We start from the raw sequence: 24,013 nt of genomic DNA, 5'->3' as shown, positions 1-24,013 counted from the left end.
AGAATTATTATTATTATGTAATTGCCGCTTAACTGTTTAAACGGTTATGGCCGTCCAACAACGCGAGGCAGTCGCTTCCCCTATCTGCCAACTGGCGCCAATTGGCCACACCAAGGGAGTTTAAATAGTTTTTCACCTGGTTCTTCCAGCGGAGAGGGGCCGCCCTCTTCGTCTGCTTCCATAGCAGGGTTCCGATAGAAAAACTTTCTTACCCGGAGCATCATATTTCATTCGCATAACATGGCCTAGCCAGCGTAGCCGCTGCATTTAAATTCGTGCACTATGTTGATTTCTACGTAAAGCTCGTACTGCTCATCGTTAAATCTTATCCGGTACTCGCCATCACCAACGCGTTGAGGTCCATAAATCTTTTGAAGAACTTTTCTATCGAACAGTCCCAGTGCCGCTTCATCTGATGTTGTCATGGTCCATGCTTCTGCACCATATAGCAGGACGGGTACGATAATTGACTTGTAGAGTATGATTTCCGTTTGCGGAGAGAGGACTTTAATTTTCAATTGCTAGGACTAGGTACAAAGTAGCAATTATTGCCAAGAGTGATTCTTCGGTGGTAAGCGGTAAAGATGGGTTTGATGGTGAATGAGGACAAAACGAAGTACCTGCTGTCATCGAGCAAAGAGTCAGCGCATATGCGCCTTGGCAACCACGCTACTGTTGGCAGCCATAATTTCGAAATAGTAAAAGACTTCGTTTATTTGGGAACCAGCATCAACATTAGCAACAACATCAGCACTGAAATCCAGCGAAGAATCAATCTTGCCAATAAATGCTACTTTGGACTAGGTAGGCAATTGAAAAGTAAAGTCCTCTCTCGGCGAACGAAAATCATACTCTACAAGTCACTTATCGTACCCGTCCTGCTATATGGGGCAGAAGCATGGACCATGACAACAGCAGATGAAGCGGCTTTGGCAGTGTTCGAGAGAAAAGTCCTTCGAAAGATTTATGGACCTCTACGCGTTGGTGATGGCGAGTACCGAAGAAGATTTAATGATGAGCTGTACGAGCTATACGCAGACATCAACATAGTCCAGCGAATTAAAACGCAGCGGCTGCGCTGGCTAGGCCATGTTATGCGAATGAAAGATGATGCTCCGGCCAAGAAAGTGTTTCTATCGGAACCCGCCTATGGAAGCAGAGGTAGAGGGCGGCCCCCACTCCGTTGGAAGGACCAGGTGGAAAACGATTTAAACTCCCTTGGTGTGACCAATTGGCGCCGGTTGGCGGAGCGAAGGAGCGACTGGCGCGCCTTGTTGGACGGCCATAACCGTTTAGACGGTTAAGCGCCAATTAAGTAAGTAAGTAAGATTCTTCGGTGGAATTCAGAGCTAGTGTTGATGCTAGTTCCCAAATAAACGAAGTCTTTTACTATTTCAAAATTATGGCTGCCAACAATAGGGGGTAAGGAAGGCTAAGTTCGGGTGTAGCCGAACATTACATACTCAGCTGAGAGCTTTGGAGACAAAATAAGGGAAAACACCATGTAGGAAAATGAACCTAGGGTAACCCTGGAATGTGGTTGTATGACATGGGTATCAGATGGAAGGTATTAAAGAGTATTTTAAAAGGGAGTGACCCTTAGTTGTATATGTGAAGGCGTTTTTGAGATATCGACTAAAATGTGGATCAGGGTAACCCAGAACATCATCTGTCGGGTACCGCGAATTTATTTATATATGTCATACCACGAACAGTATTCCTGCCAAGATTCCAAGGGCTTTTGATTTCGTCCTGCAGAACTTTTTGATTTTCTTCTGCTTAATATGGTAGGTGTCGCACCCATTTTACCAAGTTTTTTCTAAAGTTATATTTTGCGTCAATAAACTAATCAAATTACCATGTTTCATCTCTTTTTTCATATTTGGTACAGAATTATGGCTTTTTTTATACTCAGTTGAGCAGAGCTCACAGAGTATATTAAGTTTGATTGGATAACGGTTGGTTGTACATATATAAAGGAATCGAGATAGATATAGACTTCCATATATCAAAATAATCAGGATCCAAAAAAAATTTGATTGAGCCATGTCCGTCCGTCCGTCCGTCCGTCCGTCCGTTAACACGATAACTTGAGTAAATTTTGAGGTATCTTGATGAAAATTGGTACGTAGGTTCCTGAGCACTCATCTCAGATCGCTATTTAAAATGAACGATATCGGACTATAACCACGCCCACTTTTTCGATATCGAAAATTTCGAAAATCCGAAAAAATGCGATAATTCATTGCCAAAGGCGGTTAAAGCGATGAAACTTGGTAGATGGGTTGACGTTATGACGCAGAATAGAAAATTAGTAAGATTTTGGACAATGGGCGTGGCACCGCCCACTTTTACGAGAAGGTAATTTAAAAGTTTTGCAAGCGGTAATTTGGCAGTCGTTGAAGATATCATGATGAAATTTGGCAGGAACGTTACTACTATTACTATATATGTTCTAAATAAAAATTAGCAAAATTGGATGAAGAACACGCCCACTTTTTAAAAAAAAATTTTTTTAAATTCAAATTTTAACAAAAAATTTAATATCTTTACTGTATATAAGTAAATTAAGTCAAAATTCAACTCCAGTAATGATATGATGCAACAAAATACAAAAATAAAAGAAAATTTCAAAATGGGCGTGGCTCCGCCCATTTTCATTTAGTTTGTCTAGAATACTTTTAATGCCATAAGTCGAACAAAAATTTACCAATCCTTTTGAAATTTGGTAGGAGCATAGACTCTATGACGGTAACTGTTCTCTGTGAAAATGGGCAAAATCGGTGGAAGCCACGCCCAGTTTTTATACACAGTCCACCGTCTGTCCTTCCGCTAGGCCGTTAACACAATAACTTGAGCAAAACCCGATATATCTTTACTAAACTTAGCCCACGTACTTATCTGAACTCACTTTATCTTGGTATAAAAAATGGCCGAAATCCGACCATAACCACGCCCACTTTATCGATATCGAAAATTACGAAAAATGAAAAAAATGCCATAATTATATACCAAATACGAAAAAAGGGATGAAACATGGTAACTGGATTGGTTTATTGACGCAAAATATAACTTTGGAAAAAACTTTGTAAAATGGGTGTGACACCTACCATATTAAGTAGAAGAAAATGAAAAAGTTCTACAAGGCGTAATCAACAGCCCTTGGAATCTTGGCAGGAATACTGTTAGTGGTATTGAATATATAAATAAATTAGCAGTACCCGACAGATGATTTTCTGGATCACCTGGTCCACATTTGGTCGATATCGCGAGAACGCCTTCACATATACATCTAAGGGCCACTCGCTTTTAAAACCCTCATTAATGCCTTTAATTTGATATCCATATCGTACAAACACATTCTAGAGTCACCCCTGGCCCACCCTAATGGCGATATCTCGAAAAGGCGTGCACCTATAGACACTAGAGAGTAATCGTCGTCACGAGTGGACGTGTTTTTCGGTGTGTGTGGGGTGCGCGCATTTGATTATTTCGTTTCACTAAACTGATTTAGTTTTTTCTTTTACACTAAATAATTTACATAAATAATTATGAACTGCCAAGTTTGCAAGCAAAAAATTGACCGCGCAGATCCTGCCAAAGTCACCTGTGCAGACTGTAAGTGCATATTTCATTGTTTGTGCGCCAAGATGGACAAGACTGATGTGGAATATATGAAAGCCAATAATCTTAACTATAGATGTGAGGGATGTTCCATCCTCCGTCGCAAATCGATGCAGACGCAGTCCCTGGCACCAATGCAAGCTGTTTCTGATCCACCTGTCGCCTCCACAACTCCCACTGCGCTGTACACTAATTCGGCTACAGCAGGTGCAGAGGAACAAAAACAACGTGCAGCTCAGTGTAACACACATGCCAATACGATTAGCATGAAAAATAAAGGTAACAATCAAATAAAAAGTCAAATTCAGGCATCTACGAGTCAACAACCTTGCGGATTACCGAATAGCAGCAAAAAGCCAATAACTCTTCAGCTGCTATATGAAGAGATAGTTGCCCTCAGAAGTGTTAACTCTGAAATGCTTAGCACACTGAGTATGCTTGCTGATGAAAACAAAGCATTAAAAGAAAAGGTGACTACGTTAGAGAGCAAGCTTAACTGGAGAGACCAGAGAGACCTTAACAACGTGATTGAAATTGCTGGCATTCCACAAGAACACAGCAACAATGCGGAAGAATGTATGCAGAAAATCGTGGACACTTTGGGAATCTCAGTAACACCATCTGAGATTGAAAAATGCGTAGTAAGAAGCATAAAGCAAAAAAATGACGCTTCGCTCACCCGCAGTGTTATACGCGTGCATTTCTCCTCAACTGATACCAAGAAGAGAGTTATGGCAGCGAGAAAAACAAAAGCACGTAAGCTGACAGCGCGAATGTTTGATGGAACTAGCAATAGCAAAATATATATTAATGATGCACTCACGGGTTTTAATCGAGCTTTGTTTACGGCAGCATATAAATTAAAAAAAGAGAAACACTACAAATATTTATGGTTAGGGAAATCGAGCTTCCTATTAAAAAGAGCAGAAAATGAGAGGGTTATCAACATCAGAACTTTTGAAGACATCAAATTTATTGTTGATTAGCTACTCTGTAGCTATACTCTTTGTTCTTTTTTTCTTCATTTATTTTTCTTCGATGTTTGTTGACGTTCTGATTGATGATAACCCAATCATCGCTAGCAAAAATTTTTTTCATAAAGCGCCCTCAGTAGGTTCTAACGATATAAAAGTTGTGCATCAGAATATACGTAGCCTTAGGCAGAATTTTGATTTATTTTTAAGTCATATCGATGCATTAGGTTGCCTACCAGATATTATATTTTTAACGGAAATTTGGATATATTCTTATGAAGTAAGTGACTACAGCATACCTCATTTCAATTTTTATGCCAATGCGAATGATAGATACAGTGCGGGAGGTGTTGGAGCCTTTGTGCGCGATACTTATGAGTGTACCTCAGTAAGTAAAAATCTTTATAGTGCTGATATGCTACAACTTTCTCTTAATATAAAAGGCGAACAATTTGTTTTCCTAGGGGTATACAGACTACAATCTGTTCCTATTTCTGTATTTATTCAAGAATACTCCAGTTTCGTGCTGTGTGAAGAAACTACAAACTTTTTCATACTGGGTGATTTTAATTTAGACCTTTTGCATCACTGTAATACAACTGACGATTATTTGGCCTTGATGGCTGGAAATGGTTATACTTCCTATATTAATGAGCCGACGCGCTTAAGTTCGGGTACGTGTATTGATCATATTTTTTGCCGCTTTAATGCCGTACCATATAGATATTGTAATAGTTTTAACATTGACTTGCAAATAACTGATCACACGATGACGGGTTTGCAAATATTTGGAATTGTTTTCGACAAACCAAAAGCAAATCGCGTTCAGAAATCATATACCAAAGTTAATTTCCCTATGCTGAACCATAAGCTATGTTTCGAAAGTTGGTCGAATGTCCTCGCTGAAAATGACATATCAGTAGCTTTTTACATATTTTTAGATACCTTAAACGCGCACATTCTCAACTCTTCGTATACTGTAAATAATCGTAAAAAAAATGTGAGACTTAAGCCTTGGATTACTCGGGATCTCCTACAGAAAATAAAGCTCAAAAACCAACTAAGAAAAAAATGTGCTAAGTATCCTAGTAATAGAAGGCTCCGCACTAGATACAACAAAATAAGTAATAGCACCAATAAGGCCATACGACTGACGCGGGAACACTTCTTTCGAAACAAGTTTAATTCAGCACTTGGTAATATTAGGAAAGAATGGGAAGTTGTCAATAATCTTCTTAATCGAAACGGTGAAAAAGATAATGAGCGAATAGCATTACAAGCTGGAAGTCAGTCGATTACGGATGCTGTGGAAGTAGCTAATAAACTTAACACGCACTTTACAACGGTTGGGAACACAGTATTAACTAACTGCAATTGTCGGTTTGCGACCCATTTACCATCGGGCCAATATGCTCGAAATAGCTTCTTTTTTGACCCTATCACAGGTTTCGAAATTATAAGCATTATAAAAACCTTAAAAAACTCTAGTTCATGCGGTGAGGATGGTATTTCCAATTTAATTTTAAAAAAGATATATTTTAATGTGGTTGATATACTGATATACTTATTCAACACCAGCATTACTCAGGGTATTTTTCCCGATGGTTTCAAATGTGCGATTGTAATTCCGATCTTGAAAAAAGGGGATAAAAAAGATGTTAATAATTACAGACCTATTTCACTACTCTCGGCCATATCTAAAGTTTTTGAAAAGGCTGTTAAAACCAGAATTGTTAATTTTCTAAATAATGCGAGCTTTTTTAGCTCCATGCAGTTTGGCTTTCGTTCTGACCTTTCAACAGAAGACGCTTTGCTAGATTTTTGCACCAACGTCTACAAAGCTCTGGATGAAAAAAGAAGTTGTGCTGGTCTCTTTGTGGACATAACAAAAGCTTTTGATATGGTCGATAGGGGTGTACTATTGGATAAATTATATAGTGCAGGATTCCGCGGTGTTATGCATAAGTGGCTTAAATCGTATATATCGGGCAGAACACAAAAAGTTAAAGTAGAATGTAGCTACAGTAGCTTACAGCTTGTTAATCTGGGTGTTCCCCAAGGCTCAGTTCTTGGTCCAATATTGTTCTTGGTCTATATTAATTCAATATTTAAGCTTCCATTGAGAGGCAAGGCCACTGCCTTTGCAGACGATCTTGCAATTGCGTACAGTACACCGAATTACTTTGAATTAATATGTGACATTAACCATGATATACATTTGTTACGAACCTGGTTCGCTTCACACAAACTGATTGTAAGTAGTAAAACTAGACTTATGTATTTCAGTCATGTTCTCAAAGAACAACCAAGTTATGATGTCATATTTCACTCCGCAGTGTGCTCTCGCTTTAACATGCACCATATAGCGTGCACTCAAAGTGACGCGATGAGATCTTTTGATTGTAATAGAAACTGTAGTGAGAGCTGCTTCAGGGTTGAAGTTGTTGAGAATTTCAAGTACCTAGGAATTATAATAGACAACCGCTTGAGTTGGTCTGAGCACATTAATGCTCTAAAAAAATACTTTCTATATACCACTCGTCACTTTTATCGTCTGAAAAAGTTATGTTCAATATCCACTTTAAAAACAGTTTACTACGGAATATTTCAATCTAAACTGCAATATGGTATCACATGCTGGGGCGGCGCTTCGGCTAATAAGCTGTCAGCAGTGGTAACAATTCAAAAGGGGGTTATAAGGCGAATCTGTAGTGCAAACTATAGGTCTCACTCTATGCTATATTTTAGGAAACTAGATATATTTCCGTGTCGACATCTCTATCTTTACAAAGTTTTAAAAACATTCTTTATACGGTGTGGCTACCTGGAAAGCTTTCCTTCGGAAGTCTACAACTTACGAAGAAATCTACTTCCGATGGTACAAATTCCGCATACTAGGACGTCGCACTTTAGAAGTTTTTACACATACACGTCGTGCAAATTTTTCAACTCCCTTCCTCCCACTGTACAGGTAATAAGAAATGTCAACTTATTTAGAAAAGAAGTTAAGCTGTATCTTTTTGGTTATAATCACTATGAATTAGAAACGATGCTGAGGATGACCCTATAAACCGTACATACCTTAGGAAGCTGCAAATATTTAGTATTGATTCTCTTTCATATCTTTGATGATTTAATTTAATGTATAACTTAAACTCTTTATGAAATTTTTATTTTTGTACACCCCACACAAAACAATATACCAAAGCTAGGACTGGCATTTAGAACTATGTTAAACTTTAATATAAAAAATGCCATATACTTTTCCTATGCTGCATAGTAATTTGAAATTATTTAATGTAATATTGTAATCTTAGGTTAATAAGTATGCATCTGGAAAATGTTTAATAAAATACAATACAATACAATACAATACAATACAATAATGCCTACTCCCTCTTAAAATGCTCAGTAACACCTTTCGTTTGATACCCATATCGTAAAAACATTCTAAAGTCACCCCTGGCCCACCCTAATGGCGATATCTCGAAAAGGCGTCCACCTATAGACCTAATGCCCACTCCCTCTTAAAATGCTCAGTAACACCTTTCGTTTGCTACCCATATCGTACAAACATTCTAGAGTCACCCCTGGCCCACCCTAATGGCGATATCTCGAAAAGGCGTCCACCTATAGACCTAATGCCCACTCCCTCTTAAAATGCTCAGTAACACCTTTCGTTTGATACCCATATCGTACAAACATTCTAGAGTAACCCCTGGCCCACCCTAATGGCGATATCTCGAAAAGGCGTCCACCTATAGACCTAATGCCCACTCCCTCTTAAAATGCTCAGTAACACCTTTCGTTTGATACCCATATCGTAAAAACATTCTAGAGTCACCCCTGGCTCACCCTAATGGCGATATCTCGAAAAGGCGTCCACCTATAGACCTAATGTCCACTCCCTCTTAAAATGCTCAGTAACACCTTTCGTTTGATACCCATATCGTACAAACATTCTAGAGTCACCCCTGGCCCACCCTAATGGCGATATCTCGAAAAGGCGTCCACCTATAGACCTAATGCCCACTCCCTCTTAAAATGCTCAGTAACACCTTTCGTTTGCTACCCATATCGTACAAACATTCTAGAGTCACCCCTGGCCCACCCTAATGGCGATATCTCGAAAAGGCGTCCACCTATAGACCTAATGCACACTCCCTCTTAAAATGCTCAGTAACACCTTTCGTTTGATACCCATAACGTACAAACACATTCTAGAGTCACCCCTGGCCCACCCTAATGACGATATCTCGAAAAGGCGTCCACCTATAGACCTAATGCCCACTCCCTCTTAAAATGCTCAGTAACACCTTTCGTTTGATACCCATATCGTACAAACATATTCTGGAGTCACCCCTGGTCCACCTTTATGGGGATTTCTCGAAAAGGCGTTCACCTATAGAACTAAAGCCCATTCCCTTTTAAAATACTCATTATCACCTTTCATTTGATACCCATATCGTACAAACACATTCTAGAGTCAGCCCTGGTCCACCTTTATGGCGATATCCCTAAATGGCGTCCATCCATAGAACTATGGCCTACTCTCTCTCTTAAAATACTCTTTAATACCTTATATTTGATACACATGTCATACAACCACATTCCAGGGTTACCCTAGGTTCATTTTCCTACATGGTGATTTTCCTTATTTTGTCTCCATAGCTCTCAACTGAGTATGTAATGTTCGGTTACACCCGAACTTAGCCTTCCTTACTTGTTTCATTTTGATTTTGAAATTTTCTAATATTTTTTATTTTGTTGCACCATATCATTACTGGAGTTGAATGTTGACATAATTTACTGATATACTGTAAAGATATTAATTTTTTTGTTAAAATTTGACTTAAAAAAATTTTTTTTTAAAAGGGGCGTGTTCGTCATCCGATTTTGCTACTTTTTATTTTGCATACATATAGTAATAGGAGTAATGTTCCTGCCAAATTTTATCATGATATCTTCAACGACTGCGAAACTACAGCTTGCAAAACTTTTAAATTACCTTCTTTTAAAAGTGGGCGGTGCCACGCCCATTGTCCAAAATTTTACTAATTTTCTATTTTGTGTCATAACACCTACCAAACGCACCTACCAAATTTCGTCGCTTTATCCATCTTTGGTAATAAATTATCGCACTTTACCGGTTTTTCGAAATTTTCGATATCGAAAAAGTGGGCGTGGTTGTAGTCCGATATCATTCATTTTAAATAGCGATCTGTGATGAGCGCTGAGGAACCCACATACAAAATTTCATCAAGATACCTCAAAATTTACTCAAGTTATCGTGTTTACGGGCGGACCGACATGGCTAAATGAATTTCTTTTTTCGCCCAGATCACTTTGATATACAGAAGTCTATATCTATATCGACTAGTTTATGCCGTTACGGATTACCGTTATGCGAACAAAGTTAATATACTCTATCAGCTCTGCTCAGCTGAGTATAAAAAGCTATTAGTGGGAGGTGGGAAACCTAAGAGTTACTCGTTGTAGCAGAGGGTGTTCCAACAATTACTAAAGAGTTATTGAACATTTATGCAACTTCCAGATGTTTCAAGACGTCGACACCTTTCAAGGTCAGCACAAGTGGGTCAGGCTTAGCTTTTAACTTCCTTTTCATAGTTCTATTAAAAGCGTTCCATTCTTTTCTAGTGTCATCTTGTGCTGGCAATACTAAATCCTGAAAATATTTTTCGCGCCTTAAACGGATGCTTTTATTAAGTTTGTTAGATAAGCGGCGTGCACGATTCCGAAGTTTGGTGTTTGTCGGGTGGCTGTTGCATTTTCTGCGTAATTTATTCTTTAGTTTTATCCTTTTAACTAACGAACTAGTTACCCAAGGCTTAAGAGATAGAGTGGATTTTTTGGGAAAAAGAAAGACGAGAAAGGTTTATGTAACTCTTAAGTGTATTTATGAGTAGGCTATATGTTTTCGTTACGTCATCTTCATAAAAAACATCCTCCCAGTGTTCGTATCAAAGTGATTCGGGTTGCGTGTGAGAGTCGAGTTGCGAAATCATTGGCAGTCTGTTGCGATTGCAGCCTTTTTAACGTCCACCTTTCCTTTTGTTTTTTGTTCATTCGTTTTATTCGCGCAGGGGCGGGTGCGTGTTTTGGAGGAATGCAGTCCGCCTATCACAACATGGTCGATCTGAGTATTTCGATCGGGGGACAGCCATGTAGCTTGATGTATCTTTTTATGCATCAACCTCGTGCTGTATATGACCATGTTTCGACCACCGGCAAAGTCAGTCAGCCTCAGTCCATTAGGAGAAGTTTCATTATGTAAACTAAACTTTTTGACTGTGGGGCCAAAAACACCTTCTTTGCGCACCCTGGCGTTAAAGTCGCCAAGCACGACTTTTTTATTATGGCGGAGACAGCGCTCGTATGTGCATTGTTCATAAAAAGCGTCTTTCTCCTCTATCGGTGCATGAGCGTAGATGAATGATATATTAAACAATTTTGCTTTTATTCGGATAGCGGCGAGACGTTCGTCCACAATCGTGAAAGCCAATACTTGGCGACAAAATATCTCTGCCACCACGAATCCGACGACGAAACTTCGCTTATTTTTATGGCCACTCCAACAGATGTCACACTTTTTAATTTTCTTTCCTCTTTGTTACGTCCAACGCATTTCTTACATGGCGGTTATGTCAGATTTTGCTTTGACTAGGACATCAACCAGCCGGGCCTCTGCACCAATCCCATTCTAGGAGCGGACGTTCCAGGTGCATGCCCTCAAATCATTGTCCTTCAAACATTTGCAGTAAAGGGTCACTAAAGTGTTGCCTTTTTATCCGAGGCTTGTTTTTTCCTTTCATTGAAGTGTGGTTTGACGTGGCGGAACCCAAGCCTAGCGCACAACCCGCTCAGCGGGGATGAAAATATTATTTGCACGTTTATATAGCGAGTCGCTTGATCCAAGACAGACGCCCGCCTGCAGTTGTACCTAGTGGAGGACAAACGCTGCCGATGGAAGATCTCCTAGCTAGCCCTTAAACCGAGTATGTTAGACTGGCCCAGCCAGGTTGTCGGCTTCTCACATTAGCTGACCACTAAACGGGTGTTCAGTGGCTACCCAGAGGATAATTGGCCACAAGCGACCGGCTGTAGTGAGCTGCTTGAACTGCTTTTATTGCGGTCAGAAGCTTTCCCCACTTTTGTGGTCTTCTACACACGGCTCCACCCCCAATTATAATAGAAGAAAGACAAAATTTCGACAACTATCAGAGCTCGTTGTATAGATCCATTTCGGGAATTGCTAAATTCCTTCCCCGGCAGTTTGGGCGCCGCTGCTATAACCATTCAGCTATCAGAGCGGTTGTTTTTTTGCCTTCATTATTTCTACTTCTATCCAGTTTCTTGCCAATTGATTTACGCAGCGCTGCGAAACTTTAGCTTGAAGCTAAAATATTAATAGCTATGCAAACTAATTAAAAATAGCGCTCTAGTTGTTTTTTATTTCAATGTTGACGTGGTTCAAATCGAGCTGAAGGCCCTGTCTATCCTAATAAACAATATTCTAATAAAAAAATTGTTTGAATTAAGAAACAACACATCATAACAATATTAGTGACAAACAAGGGACAGGTTGGAAGTCTAAATTCGGGCGAAACTCAACATTATATACCCAGCGGTCGTCTCACATATATATATTGTTGATACGTTCAAAGAGAAATATCAAGAACATTAAATGATATTAAAGCTGAAACATACTACCTACATATATACAAAGTATCGTCTTCCGTTAGCAGCTATATAAAACAGTTATGATTATAGAAACAAATAAGCTGACCAAATATCGTTAATTCGGAACGCTCGACTTTGATATTAAAAGTTTTGTGAATAGCTTAACTAAAAGAGAGGATTAGGACAATATAGAATTTTTCTTTTAATGCTCTTCCTAATCTCTATTGGTAATGAAGTAAAACGTCATAAATATATTGCCAAATTTGCTCCTTCAAGCAACTTAGAAAAAAAAAAATAGATGTACTAATTCTTTAAAATTGCAAAGTGATACTAACGGCTTCTGATTTGCATCTTGCAAAGCTTTTAAATTTCCTTCTTTTTATAACTATATTGATTTTCTATAATGCTTTTGTTTAAAAACAATACCAGTACCAAATTTCGTTAGGATTGTTCTATTTATAAGTATTTTTATAGAGTGATTGCGCATTTAAAAAAAATTTATTTTCTTAATAGTTTTTTTTTTGTTTTTTTTTTAATGGACGTTTTGGCAGCGCGCTGTCTTCAAACCAGACCAATCCTGTTTACGCGATTCATTTATTTTACTAAATGTTTTTTGTTTTTTGCCGAGTCTTCGATGGGAAACGGTTTGTTTAGCGAGATTAACGAACTGCAATTGATTTTTATATAAATTTTTTTTATTTATTTATGTGTAAAATAAGTGAAGCAAAATAGTAGCCAACATTTTTTTCGCTTTATAAAAACGTTTTCGTTGGGAAAAAATTTGATGGAGAATAAAATTTTCAAATCTAAAAATAACAAGCGAAATTCTTTAATTTTGTGCTAGATGTTAGACTCGCCTCTCCATAAATTGTTTTTATAATTTGAAATCCATATCAAATTTGAAAAACAATAACTTTTCCAAAATTTCCAACTAGTAATTGCGCGTTTGCAAAAACAAATAAGGAAATCTAAGTTTGGGTGAAACCGAACATTATATACCCAGCTTGTTTTCTAATATATATGTATATATATTAAGGTTACATTTAAAGAGAAATGTCATCAAGAATAAATGGTATAAAGCACACTACCTCCATACATATACCCAAATATCGTCTTCAGTTTCTGTCATAGAAACAATTTTCTTATCAAATCTCTTTGAATTTCGTCGCATTTTATTCGAACTTGATATTTAAAGTTAATGAAGGGCTGAATTAAAGAGAACGCTGCAGGGTCATTAACAGTTTTTTTAACTATCGTACTTTACGCTAAATATCCATAAACAAATGAGCCAAGATCCCCGCATTCTGCAATTTTTGTATTTGTTATCGAATTTGAAAAAAAAATTTCACGGCGTAGCGCTTTTGAAATTTTTCGATTTATTACATATCTCTCATATTTCGCCTCCAGTGTTCAGAGTATTTAAAACTTTTACCTGAGTAAACGCCTAAGCCGGAGTAAAAATTAAATTTCCGGTAAATTTTTTCTTCCTTTTGGAAAGCGGGATAACAACTAACGATTGTGTTTTTGCCATGAAACCTTTCTCAGCAAAAAAGTTATCTGCCTTATCAGATGCACATGAAGTATGCCTAAAACGTATAGGATAATGCTCCCATTAGCACACCACATTCTGGAAGAAAAGTGCGATACCGGCCAGGCTGTTCAAACATGTAGGCGAAGAGTTGGTATAAGATAAAGAAGCAAAAAAATTGGGTCTTGCAGTAAATGTGGACAAGACGAAGTACTTGCTGCCATCGTGCCCTTTGTTGCCACGTTACTTTTGACGGACATAAATTCGAGACTGTGAAGGCTTTCCTCTATTTGGGAAGCAGCTTTAAAAACAAAAACAAGGTCGGCCTTGAAATCAAACGGATAATAACTTTTGCCAACAAGTGCTTCTTTAGGCAATTGAAAAGTAAGGCCCTCTCTCGACGAACAAAATTCTCGCTCTACAAATCACTCATCATACCTGTCCTGATGTATGGCTCGGAATCATGGAAGGTGTTGAGAGAAGATGATATGGCTCTTGGAGTATTCGAGAGAAAATTTCGCCGGAAGATTAATTGTCCTATCCGTGGTGTCGACGGCGAGTATCGAAGGAGATATAATGATGAGCTATATGAGGTTTTTGCAGATATGACGTTAATGCAGCGAATAAAAACAGAAAGCTTCGCTAGCTAGCTCATTTTACGCGGAAGAACGAATTCGCTCCGGCGTTTGTGGAGGAAGATTTGACCTAGCTTGGTGCTTCCAATTGGCGAATGTTATCGCAAAACAGGGTTAGCTGACCTCACTGGCTCAACGTACTTCATTTTTATATAAAGGTTCAAGAAGTGCTGTATGTTTAATTTTGGCAGGATTTACAGATCGCGCCCGGACACATTTTTTGCTTACATTTTACACTTCCTATTCTCATTCCGTACGAAAAAAGTACAAAAACTGTGAGTAATATGTGAACAAACGTGTCTTTAAGCACGAACAATGAATTCACGTCATTTCGTCCAACCGTCACTTGTAAACAATCATTTTCTCATACGTATGCTATGATAACTTCAACCAAAAGGTATTAGGTAATAATACTATTTACTAGTTAGTAGGAGGTAAGAGCGGAGCAAAATACTCCGATTGGAATAAAGTCTCAATACTGCGTCAGCAATGAAACATGTTGTCAAAAGCGTGACGTCACGCCGAGAAAATTTATTTCCCAGCCAACTATGATTTTTGTGCTCACTCATTTTTTAATGCGGGATCTGTTTATTGGTTCATGCTAAATATCTATAATGGTAATGTAGTACGTTCCATAAATGTATTACCAATTTTGTAATGGTTTAAACTTAAATCGATATCAAAAAAGTGGGCGTGTCTATTATCCATTTCGGCCATTTTCAATGCCAAAATATTTTGGACGTAAATAGTTTAATTAAAATATTTTTGGATTCTGATAATTTTATCTAAGGAAATCTATATCTATCTCAAATACCCTTGAGCACAAGTTCACGCTGGGTATAATAATATTGAAACTGCTTTGTTTAATAAGACATACATAATTAGATATGTATATCCAAGATGAAAAAATATTAATGAGACATAAGTGTTTTGAGTTCTTCTAGATAATAACAAATATAATCAGACAAGTAAAAAATGATTCGGCATACTTTGAAATAAAATGAGTTACTTAAATTTATATTGTGACTTGTTTTTCTAAGAGGAAATTGATAAAAATATAATAACTTTTTTTCGTCTCCTGATCATCCAATTAATTTCAGTGTAATTTTGTAGAAAAAGAGAAAATTTAAAGATAAAAATTAAATATTTAATCATAATTTAATTATATATAATTTATTATCTTACACATTTCCACTGCCACCACCGAAGCATTCTGCTACCTAACAATGCCATTTATTTGAACAATTGCTTGCGTTAATAAATAGATACATATATGCGACAATTTGTTAAAATGGCTTAAGTTGGCTTGGGAAGAAATGTGACAAATGCACTGATTTCTCAACATATTTTAGAGGATCAACATTTTAACTTTTATTGGGCTTCGTCGGTTCTGACGTCCAAAGTTGTAATTGGTATTGCCCTGAAACGCATTTATAGTTTTTATACTGGCCAAAATGCTCCACGCAGATTAAGGAGACCTTAACCGGTATGTCTAAGTTGCTCTTTAGGGTTCGTGAATTAGATGTGCTCCGGTATAAATACATTCAGGTACTACTCCGGCAGCCTCGGCGATAAAATATTGGTCTGCCAAAAGATTCGGGTAATCTTACCTTGATATTTTGCTCTACAAGGACGCGCAACTTAAGGTTAAGGAATTCATAAAATTTATAAAGATTGCGAACCAGCCATTGAGCTGTAAACTACTATTCTTTAAAAAACACTGCAGACTGGATAAATCGTTAAAACGTTTGAGATGTAAAGAGCCAAACCTCTGACCTGCAGAATAGATGTTCTAATTAAACTAAAAAGGGAACTAAATCATATATTTACAATTCTAGTCTTAAGCCTGGTACGTGGACTTAGTGAAAGCGGAGGAGAGATAGCTTAAAGCCAGTTGAATACATTATGTTGAATAGCCAGGTTTTAAAAAATATTTTATGTCTAGACGTGACCTTTTATTCTATTCAAACTTATTTTAAAACAAACCATCCAGTGATAAACCCTGCCTTGATGCTTGTTTATTTTTAGATATTAAGCATCGAATTCGAGGTATACATCGTACGGCAGATTAGCCGTCTTTGGTAAGCCTTTCCTGTTAAAAGTGCTTTCCGCACTGTGACATTGACAATCCATTTTGGTAGTTGGCACGGGGATTCCTTCTACCTCTGTTTAAACGCCTAAAGCCTTGAGTTCCAAACTCGGGACTTCCACTGTAAAATGTGAGTGATTTTTATGCAGAGGATCTCTTTCTAAACTGAAAATGTTTAAGGTGTTACAAAAAGAACGGATAAACTAAGAAGAAAAAAAAAATAAAATTCCATAAAAAATAAAATAAAATGAAATAAAATTAAGTAAAAGAAAAATAAATAAAATAAAAAAGAACGCAATAATTTTAATTTTAATTAAAATAAAAAGATATAAAATAAAATAAATTTACAAAGAATACAATAAATCTAAAAAAAAATAAATAAATAATATAAAATAATATAAAATAAAATAAAATAAAATAAAATAAAATAAAATAAAATAAAATACAATAAAATAAAATAAAATTAAATAAAATAAAATAAAATACAATAAAATAAAATAAAATTAAATTAAATTAAATTTAATTAAACTAAATTAAATTAAATTAAACTAAATTAAATTAAATTAAATAAGGTAAATCAAAGTAAATTGAAATGAAATTAAATAAAGTAAAATAAATTACATTAAAAAAATAAAAAAATAAAACAAAATAAAATAAAAGAATATAAAATAAGGTAAAAAGAAAATAAAATAAAATTAAATTAAACAAGAAAGGAAAGCTAAATTCGGGTGTAACCGAACATTACATACTCAGCTGAGATCTTTGGATACAAAATAAGGGAAAACCACCATGTAGGAAAATGAACCTAGGTATCAAATGAAAAGTATTAAAGAGTATTTTCAAAGGAGTAGGCCTTAGTTCTATAGGTGGAGGCCTTTTAGAGATATCGCCATAAAGGTGGATCAGGGGTGAGTCTGTAATGTGTTTGTACGATATGGGTATCAAATTAAAGGTATTAATGAAGATTTTAAAAAGGAGTGGCCTTTATTGTATATGTGAAGGCGTTTCGAGATATCGACTAAAATGTGGATCAGGGTAACCCAGAACATCATCTGTCGGGTACCGCTAATTTATTTATATATGTCATACCACGAACAGAATTCCTACCAAGCTCCAAGGGCTTTTGATTTCGCCCTGCAGAACTTTTTCATTTTCTTCTACTTAATATGGTAGGTGTCAGTCACACCCATTTCACAAAGTTTTTTCTAAAGTTACATTTTGAATCAAAAAACCAATCCAATCACCATGTTTCATCCCTTTTTTCGTATTTGGTATAGAGTAATGGCATTTTTTAAATTTTTGGAAATTTTCGATTATACTAATTTTCTATTCTGCTTCATAAAGTCAACCCATCTACCAAGTTTCATCGCTTTATCCTTCCTGGGGAAAGAATTATCGCAGTTTTTCGGTTTTTCGAAATTTTCGATATCGAAAAAGTGGGAGTGGTTAAAGTCCGATTTCCTCCATTTTAAATAGCGATCTGAGATGAGTGCCCAGAAACGTAAGATACCTCAAAATTTACTCAAGTTATCGTGTTTACGGAGGGACGGACGAACGGACGGACGGCCGGACGGGCGGACATGGCTATATGAATTTCTTTTTTCGCCCAGATCATTTTGATATATAGAAGTCTATATCTATCTCGATTAGTTTATGCCGTTACGGATTACCGTTATGCGAACAAAATTAATATACTCTGTGAACTCTGCTCAGCTGAGTGTAATAAAATAAAATAAAATGAAATGAAACAAAACAAAATTAAATTAAGAAGTAAAATAAAATAAATTCTGAAATATTAAAATAATGATAAAATTATTTTGTATTTCGTAATCATCGAGCTAAAATATTCTCGTCTTGTCTTTCATCATTTCAGATTGTAGGCAAATGCTTTGGTTGTATAACAAAAACTAACAATAATTCTTCAAATAGATTGACACTCAATTGAGAACACTACCCGAAGATAGTTGTCTATTACTTTTTTAGCTGAGTCGGATTTCAAAACAGACCTATATGATTCTAATAAATCTCTGAAAAAAAGTAGAGAACTTTTCGTAAATCGACTTAGCCTATTTAAAAAGAATGCCCAAAATATGTAAACATGTTTAAAAAATAGTAGCGATAAAATATATAAAACCATCTGAAATATATCAAGCCAAGTGAAAATTATCTCAAGCGTGCAGTTTGTATTTGAATCTCGCAGTTGCAAGTTAAAAAATACTTAATTGTGCGCATAAAATTTAAATTAGAAGTCCAAAAAACTAAAAAAAAAAAACCATGAAATCCTTTTTCGTGTTAATATTTTTAGCATTAATTGCGTTTGTAGCAGGTTACCATTACGCAAAGGGTGATCATGTACCAGGGGACTACTTGCTAGACACTGGGTACATGTTCTCTGAAGGGCAATCCATACGCAAGACATCTGCCGATTTTGATTATAAACCAAAGGTTTGTATATTCTTGAGATTGTGAAAATTGCCTGTGATTTGTGAAAAAGGTGGATTAAAATTAACATTTCTGATTTTCTTTCACACATTTTGTTTAATAGAATACACAGCAAAATCCTCCTACAATTACGCGTGTAGAAGTGTTCGATCGAAGTGGTGATGGTGGAAAGGTTACATTGACAAGCGGTGGGCCGGGTTGTACTTCTATTAAGCTACATTTCGAAAGTAAATTTAACAAGGGTTTTAATTTTAAGATCTTCACATATGGAACGACTGTAAAAAATGCAGTAAAATAAATTTGTTATTCAAAACTTCACAATACAGGACATCTTTAAAATATTCCTATAACTTACGTTTGTCAGTTTTAATGAGTTATATAAATGTGGGAATGGACAGTCAGGAAACTATACAAGAGAGTAACAGGATAACAACATTGAGACCACGAAGAGATCGGTATCCACCCTGAATTAGTTAATTTGAATTCATATAAATTAAACTCTTATCATTTGTTAAATTATCACTTCATCTTAATTCAAAATACAAAATATTTAACTTAAATGCATTTTAACTTTGAATTTATACTGAAATATTGTTATAAAAATATGACTTGTACTTACTGTCACTAAATGAAAAATTATTATATGAAAATATATTGAACAGTCATGTTCACTACATAAATAAAGTCGAAAACAGAAACACTGAATTGAACAAATATTGGAGAAACAAAATATAGGAAAAATGTGAATCATACTTATTTTTTGTGACCGAAATAAAAGTATTTCAGTTGTTGTAGAGCCTGAGGATACCCAAAATTGGATACATAACCCATTCGAGTGGTCTTTGGCTCCGCATGCGCCACCATTTAGATACATACATATGATCTAAGAAAAAAAAATATTTCTTTGATCTCTTTTCATATTCAGACAAAATCTGCGAGCAGTGTGTAAAAAAATGCATCCGAAAAGCATAGTTCATAAAAATATTGAAAACAAGTAAGAAAGTCTAAATTTGGGTGAAACCGAACATTACATACCCAGCTGTGCACTTGAAACGCTGTTGTTGTTTGCTTTGGGTGGTTATAAGGCTGCGCATTAATACATATATGGTTCTAATCTGAACTTATTTTCGTTCAAAAGAAGCAAAAAGGATACAGAGGCTACAACTAATGAACTTGAGCGGGTAAAATACAGCTTTCCTTCAGATATAAGGATTTCCCTACAAAAACTTTATATTCTAAAATAAAGATAGAGCAGAAATAGAAACATAAAAACACAAGATATATTCTATTAAAAAGCGCTAAGGGTTGTTTTTTTACGTAGATATGCAATAACCAAAAACACATTGCTGCAAGGGAAATGTGTGTTACATTGTGGCAGATAGTCAATTACTTAGGCTTTTGTTAACTGTGGAATTGTGCTTTCCGTCTATAAAAGTTTTGGATAAACATTGTCCTGTTATATACATATATAGAAAAATTCAGTGCGCGCCCAGTATTTTGAGTGACAAGTAATATTTTAGTTTAATATTGTTTTGTCGCTGAATAGTTCGGACATATTATTATTTCAAAACGTATAAAAAACTAAAAAAGTTAAAAATCAAATTGGAAATGATAGAGTATCTGCCAAACTTCTATGTACCAAAATTTATGGAATTTAGGTTTTTCGTCATTAAACCAATCCGCCTTCCAAATTTCATTAGCTTAGCTGTATTCGTTTTTTAATTATCTCATTTCTTCCATTTTTCTAAATATCTGGATCAAGTCGCATAAAGTTTGAGGGAATTTGTCTCTGTAAGTGATCGCTAGGTCATCAGCATATGCCCCAATATTCCTGCTCCCCCAACTAGCATCTCCTAATAGCGAGTTTATCGTTAGGTTCCATAATAGAGGGGAAAGGATACCACCCTGGAGTGTACCCCTTGTGTCACAGCGTGTTATAACAACTTTCCCCAGTCAGGAAAGCACTTTTCTTCTCTTGAGCAGTTCATCAATCAGCCCCACTAGGGTTCTATTTACATCCAGACCGTTGAAAGCATTGTTAACGATGTCCGTACTTATATTGTTGAATGCTCCTTCAATGCCTAGGAAGGTCACAAGACAATAATCCTTTTCTAACAAGGATGTTTCGATAGTAGAGACTAGGCTGTGTAGCGCAGTCTTCGCAGATTTATCTTTGGTGTACGCGTGTTGATAGCTAGAAACGAGGTTCCTATCAATGTTGGTAGTGAGAAAATAGCTAATTATTCTCTCTAGGGTCTTTAGTACGAAGGATGAAAAAATGATGGGTCTATTGTTCTTCGTGTCGTAGTGACAGGCTTTGCCTGCCTTGGGAATTAATATGACCGTGGCGCTCCTCCATGCACACGGAATATAGTTTAGAGCCAAGCCAGCGGTATACATATGCCACATCCAGTTGGCTGATAACTCCAAAGAGTAGATAAGTTGAGCGGGGACAGTCCCGTCTGGTCCAGCAGCCTTAAAAGGTTTACAACTTTTAACTGCCCACCCAACCCTTTCCTCAGTGATGGGTATATTTGCAGCTAGGTTTGCTGCAGGTACTTCAGGTTCGTTGGGCATATTTCCCGGGAAATTTTGTGTGGTCTCCCCTTCTTTGCTGGTCTAGGTAGCATCTGGTATCCTTAGAAAGCGTCTTAGAAAGCACGCACCGTAGCCCAGACATAGCACCGTACTTTCGACTCCAGTGAAGAGATTTCTCCACGAAGTTCTTTTCGCTTGTCTCAGGACTTTTTTGTATACCCTTAGTTGTGAGGTTTACGCTTACCACGTGGTTTTGACATTGGACAAGCCTGTTCTAGGGCATTTGAGAATGCCGATGAGAAGGTTTCTACCTCCGTGAGGCAGCTCATTATGTTCGCAGTTTCTATTACGTGGGTTACGTCTCACAATGGGCTGATCAACGAAAAACTCTAACACTACTTCAATATACCGGTGGTCTGAGAAAGAATGTTCCTCAAGAACAGGCCTGCCTCTATCATCGTGACGTTGTGATCCTCCCCGCCGCTACCCAGCGTAGCATCTTTCATCGACAAGTTGCACAGAACCACTGCGCAATTTGCCGTGGCGGAAACCAGGGTTTCTGCGTCGGAGAGCTCCGCTTCCACTTCGGCTGCCTCAATTTCTGTGTACAAAGAGGCAACAGAAAGGGACGGGCCCGGTGCGTAGCCACGGTATACGTGAGTTACGATCTCGCCGAGGACCATTTCTACTCTCTGAGGCGGCCCGGTGTCAGAGAGGCTCCAAAGTGCACGGTGCCGCATGAAACCCTGGATTAGGAGGGGCAGATCTTGGTCATCGGTCACCCTAGGATTAGGCCACCACAGTCATGGAGTTCCATATGAACTTGCATCTTAAAATGGTGTTCATCATACTAGTCAGTTTTAGACTAGTATTTGAATAATTTATTCCACTAGAATTTCGTCTGTCGGACTCGAGGAAATAGGCGAGTGCTTTCTGTAGCCAATTTGCAATATATACTTCATTTGACGATGATAAATATCGTCCAAATCCAGGGCACATAAACACAAGCATGACGAATCGCATCTCACCGTTACCTCAACAGAGGTTAAAGAAGCCATTGAAAAGGCCAAGCCTTCCATATCAATAAAAGCCTATGCCGATGCCAAAACACCTTGCCCATGAGGGCATCAGCAGCCAAGCACATGTTTTCTACTTGTCGTTAAAAGCCATTGCCATTCCAGAATAAGGAGAATGGCAAGGGTAAACCCATAACCAAAGCCCGGAAACCCAGCCAGTATCTACCGATAATATCCCGTTAGTCAATAACGAAAACGTTTAAAGCCGTTATGATTCGCTCATTTAAAAAAAAATCTTAGGTTATCCAGCATAAGCATGACTTCCGTAAAGTGCATATTACTACCACCATTCTCAACTCCACCGGCCACCGTGGTGTGATGGTAGCGTTACCACACCGTATGCCCTGGGTTCGCACCCCGGGCAAAGCAACATCAAAAATTTTAGAAATAAGGTTTTTAAATTAGAAGAACATTTTTCTAAGCGGGGTCGCCTCTCGGCAGTGTTTGGCAAGCGCTCCGGGTGTATTTCTGCCATGAAAAGCTCTAAGTGAAAACTCATCTGCCTTGCAGATGCCGTTCGGAGTCGGCCTTACGTTCGCGCCTTACATTTATTTATTTTTTATTCTCATCTCCATTCACACCCATCATAGGACGGTGCTAGTGCAGCTTGGCCTGTTTTGACACAGTCAACCATGACTAACTCGTTTCTTATCCGTTAGATAGATAAATAATTTATTGAGGATGCACTGCGATCATTGGTCTATTGTGCCCTCACCTCCTTCACAGCACCTCATCCAAGCCGACTTTCTCGATGAACCCTAGTAGTTCTCTTGGCTTGAATGATTTAATTTGATAATGTTCTGGCCATGGTGAGCCTATAAACTTAGCCCTGAGTCTAGAGATTGCGTCACATTTCAGAGGGATATGGCCCACAATAGCGGCGAATCAAGGATTTTATTTCCGGGGGGTTTTTGCTTCATTATTTTTTGTCGTATATTTGATTGCAACATGATGTAGGCAGGGTGCATTTATTTTAATTTTTACCGATGGCCAAAAAGGCAAAACGTTCTTCAGAAAAAAATTTCGATTATGCAACAAGTTCTAAGTTCGGGTGAAACCGAACATTACATACCCAGCAGTACACATGAAATGCTCGTGTTGTTTGTTCTGTATGCGTAATAGTGTTACAAGGCTGCGCAATAATACATATACATATGGTTCTATTCTGAACTAATTTTTCTTCGAGTTATGTCTCCCGAAACATAGAAAATTGCTTAGTCATAAAAGGGGCGGTGCCAGACCCATTTTTAAAAATTTGAAGTTTTTCCTATTTATTGTTATAAATCCACTTCGGAAATGAAATACCATTGATATAAAGCTCGTTTTTGCAAATATATGGCTTATTTTATTCGCCCACGGCCCTTCTAAAAATCTCCGAATTTTGTTACGATAAGTTTAACGATTTT

The 24,013-nt window shown here is 37.2% G+C and overlaps 1 protein-coding gene and 1 long non-coding RNA gene across 6 annotated transcripts in view; both read left to right on the top strand.

Annotated features, from left to right (window-relative positions):
• Hs3st-A (Heparan sulfate 3-O sulfotransferase-A) overlaps window positions 1-24,013 on the top strand; it is a 638,465-nt gene that overhangs the window by 263,485 nt on the left and 350,967 nt on the right. The window lies entirely within an intron of this gene.
• LOC137245632 (uncharacterized) lies at window positions 17,020-19,691 on the top strand. The gene is made up of 2 exons (XR_010951366.1): window positions 17,020-18,996; window positions 19,097-19,691. It is a non-coding gene; the product is annotated as an uncharacterized lncRNA (long non-coding RNA).

Source organism: Eurosta solidaginis, chromosome 3, assembly GCF_040869045.1.
Source record: "Eurosta solidaginis isolate ZX-2024a chromosome 3, ASM4086904v1, whole genome shotgun sequence".
Classification (NCBI taxonomy): domain Eukaryota; kingdom Metazoa; phylum Arthropoda; class Insecta; order Diptera; family Tephritidae; genus Eurosta; species Eurosta solidaginis.
This window is presented reverse-complemented; position numbering and strand designations above follow the sequence as displayed.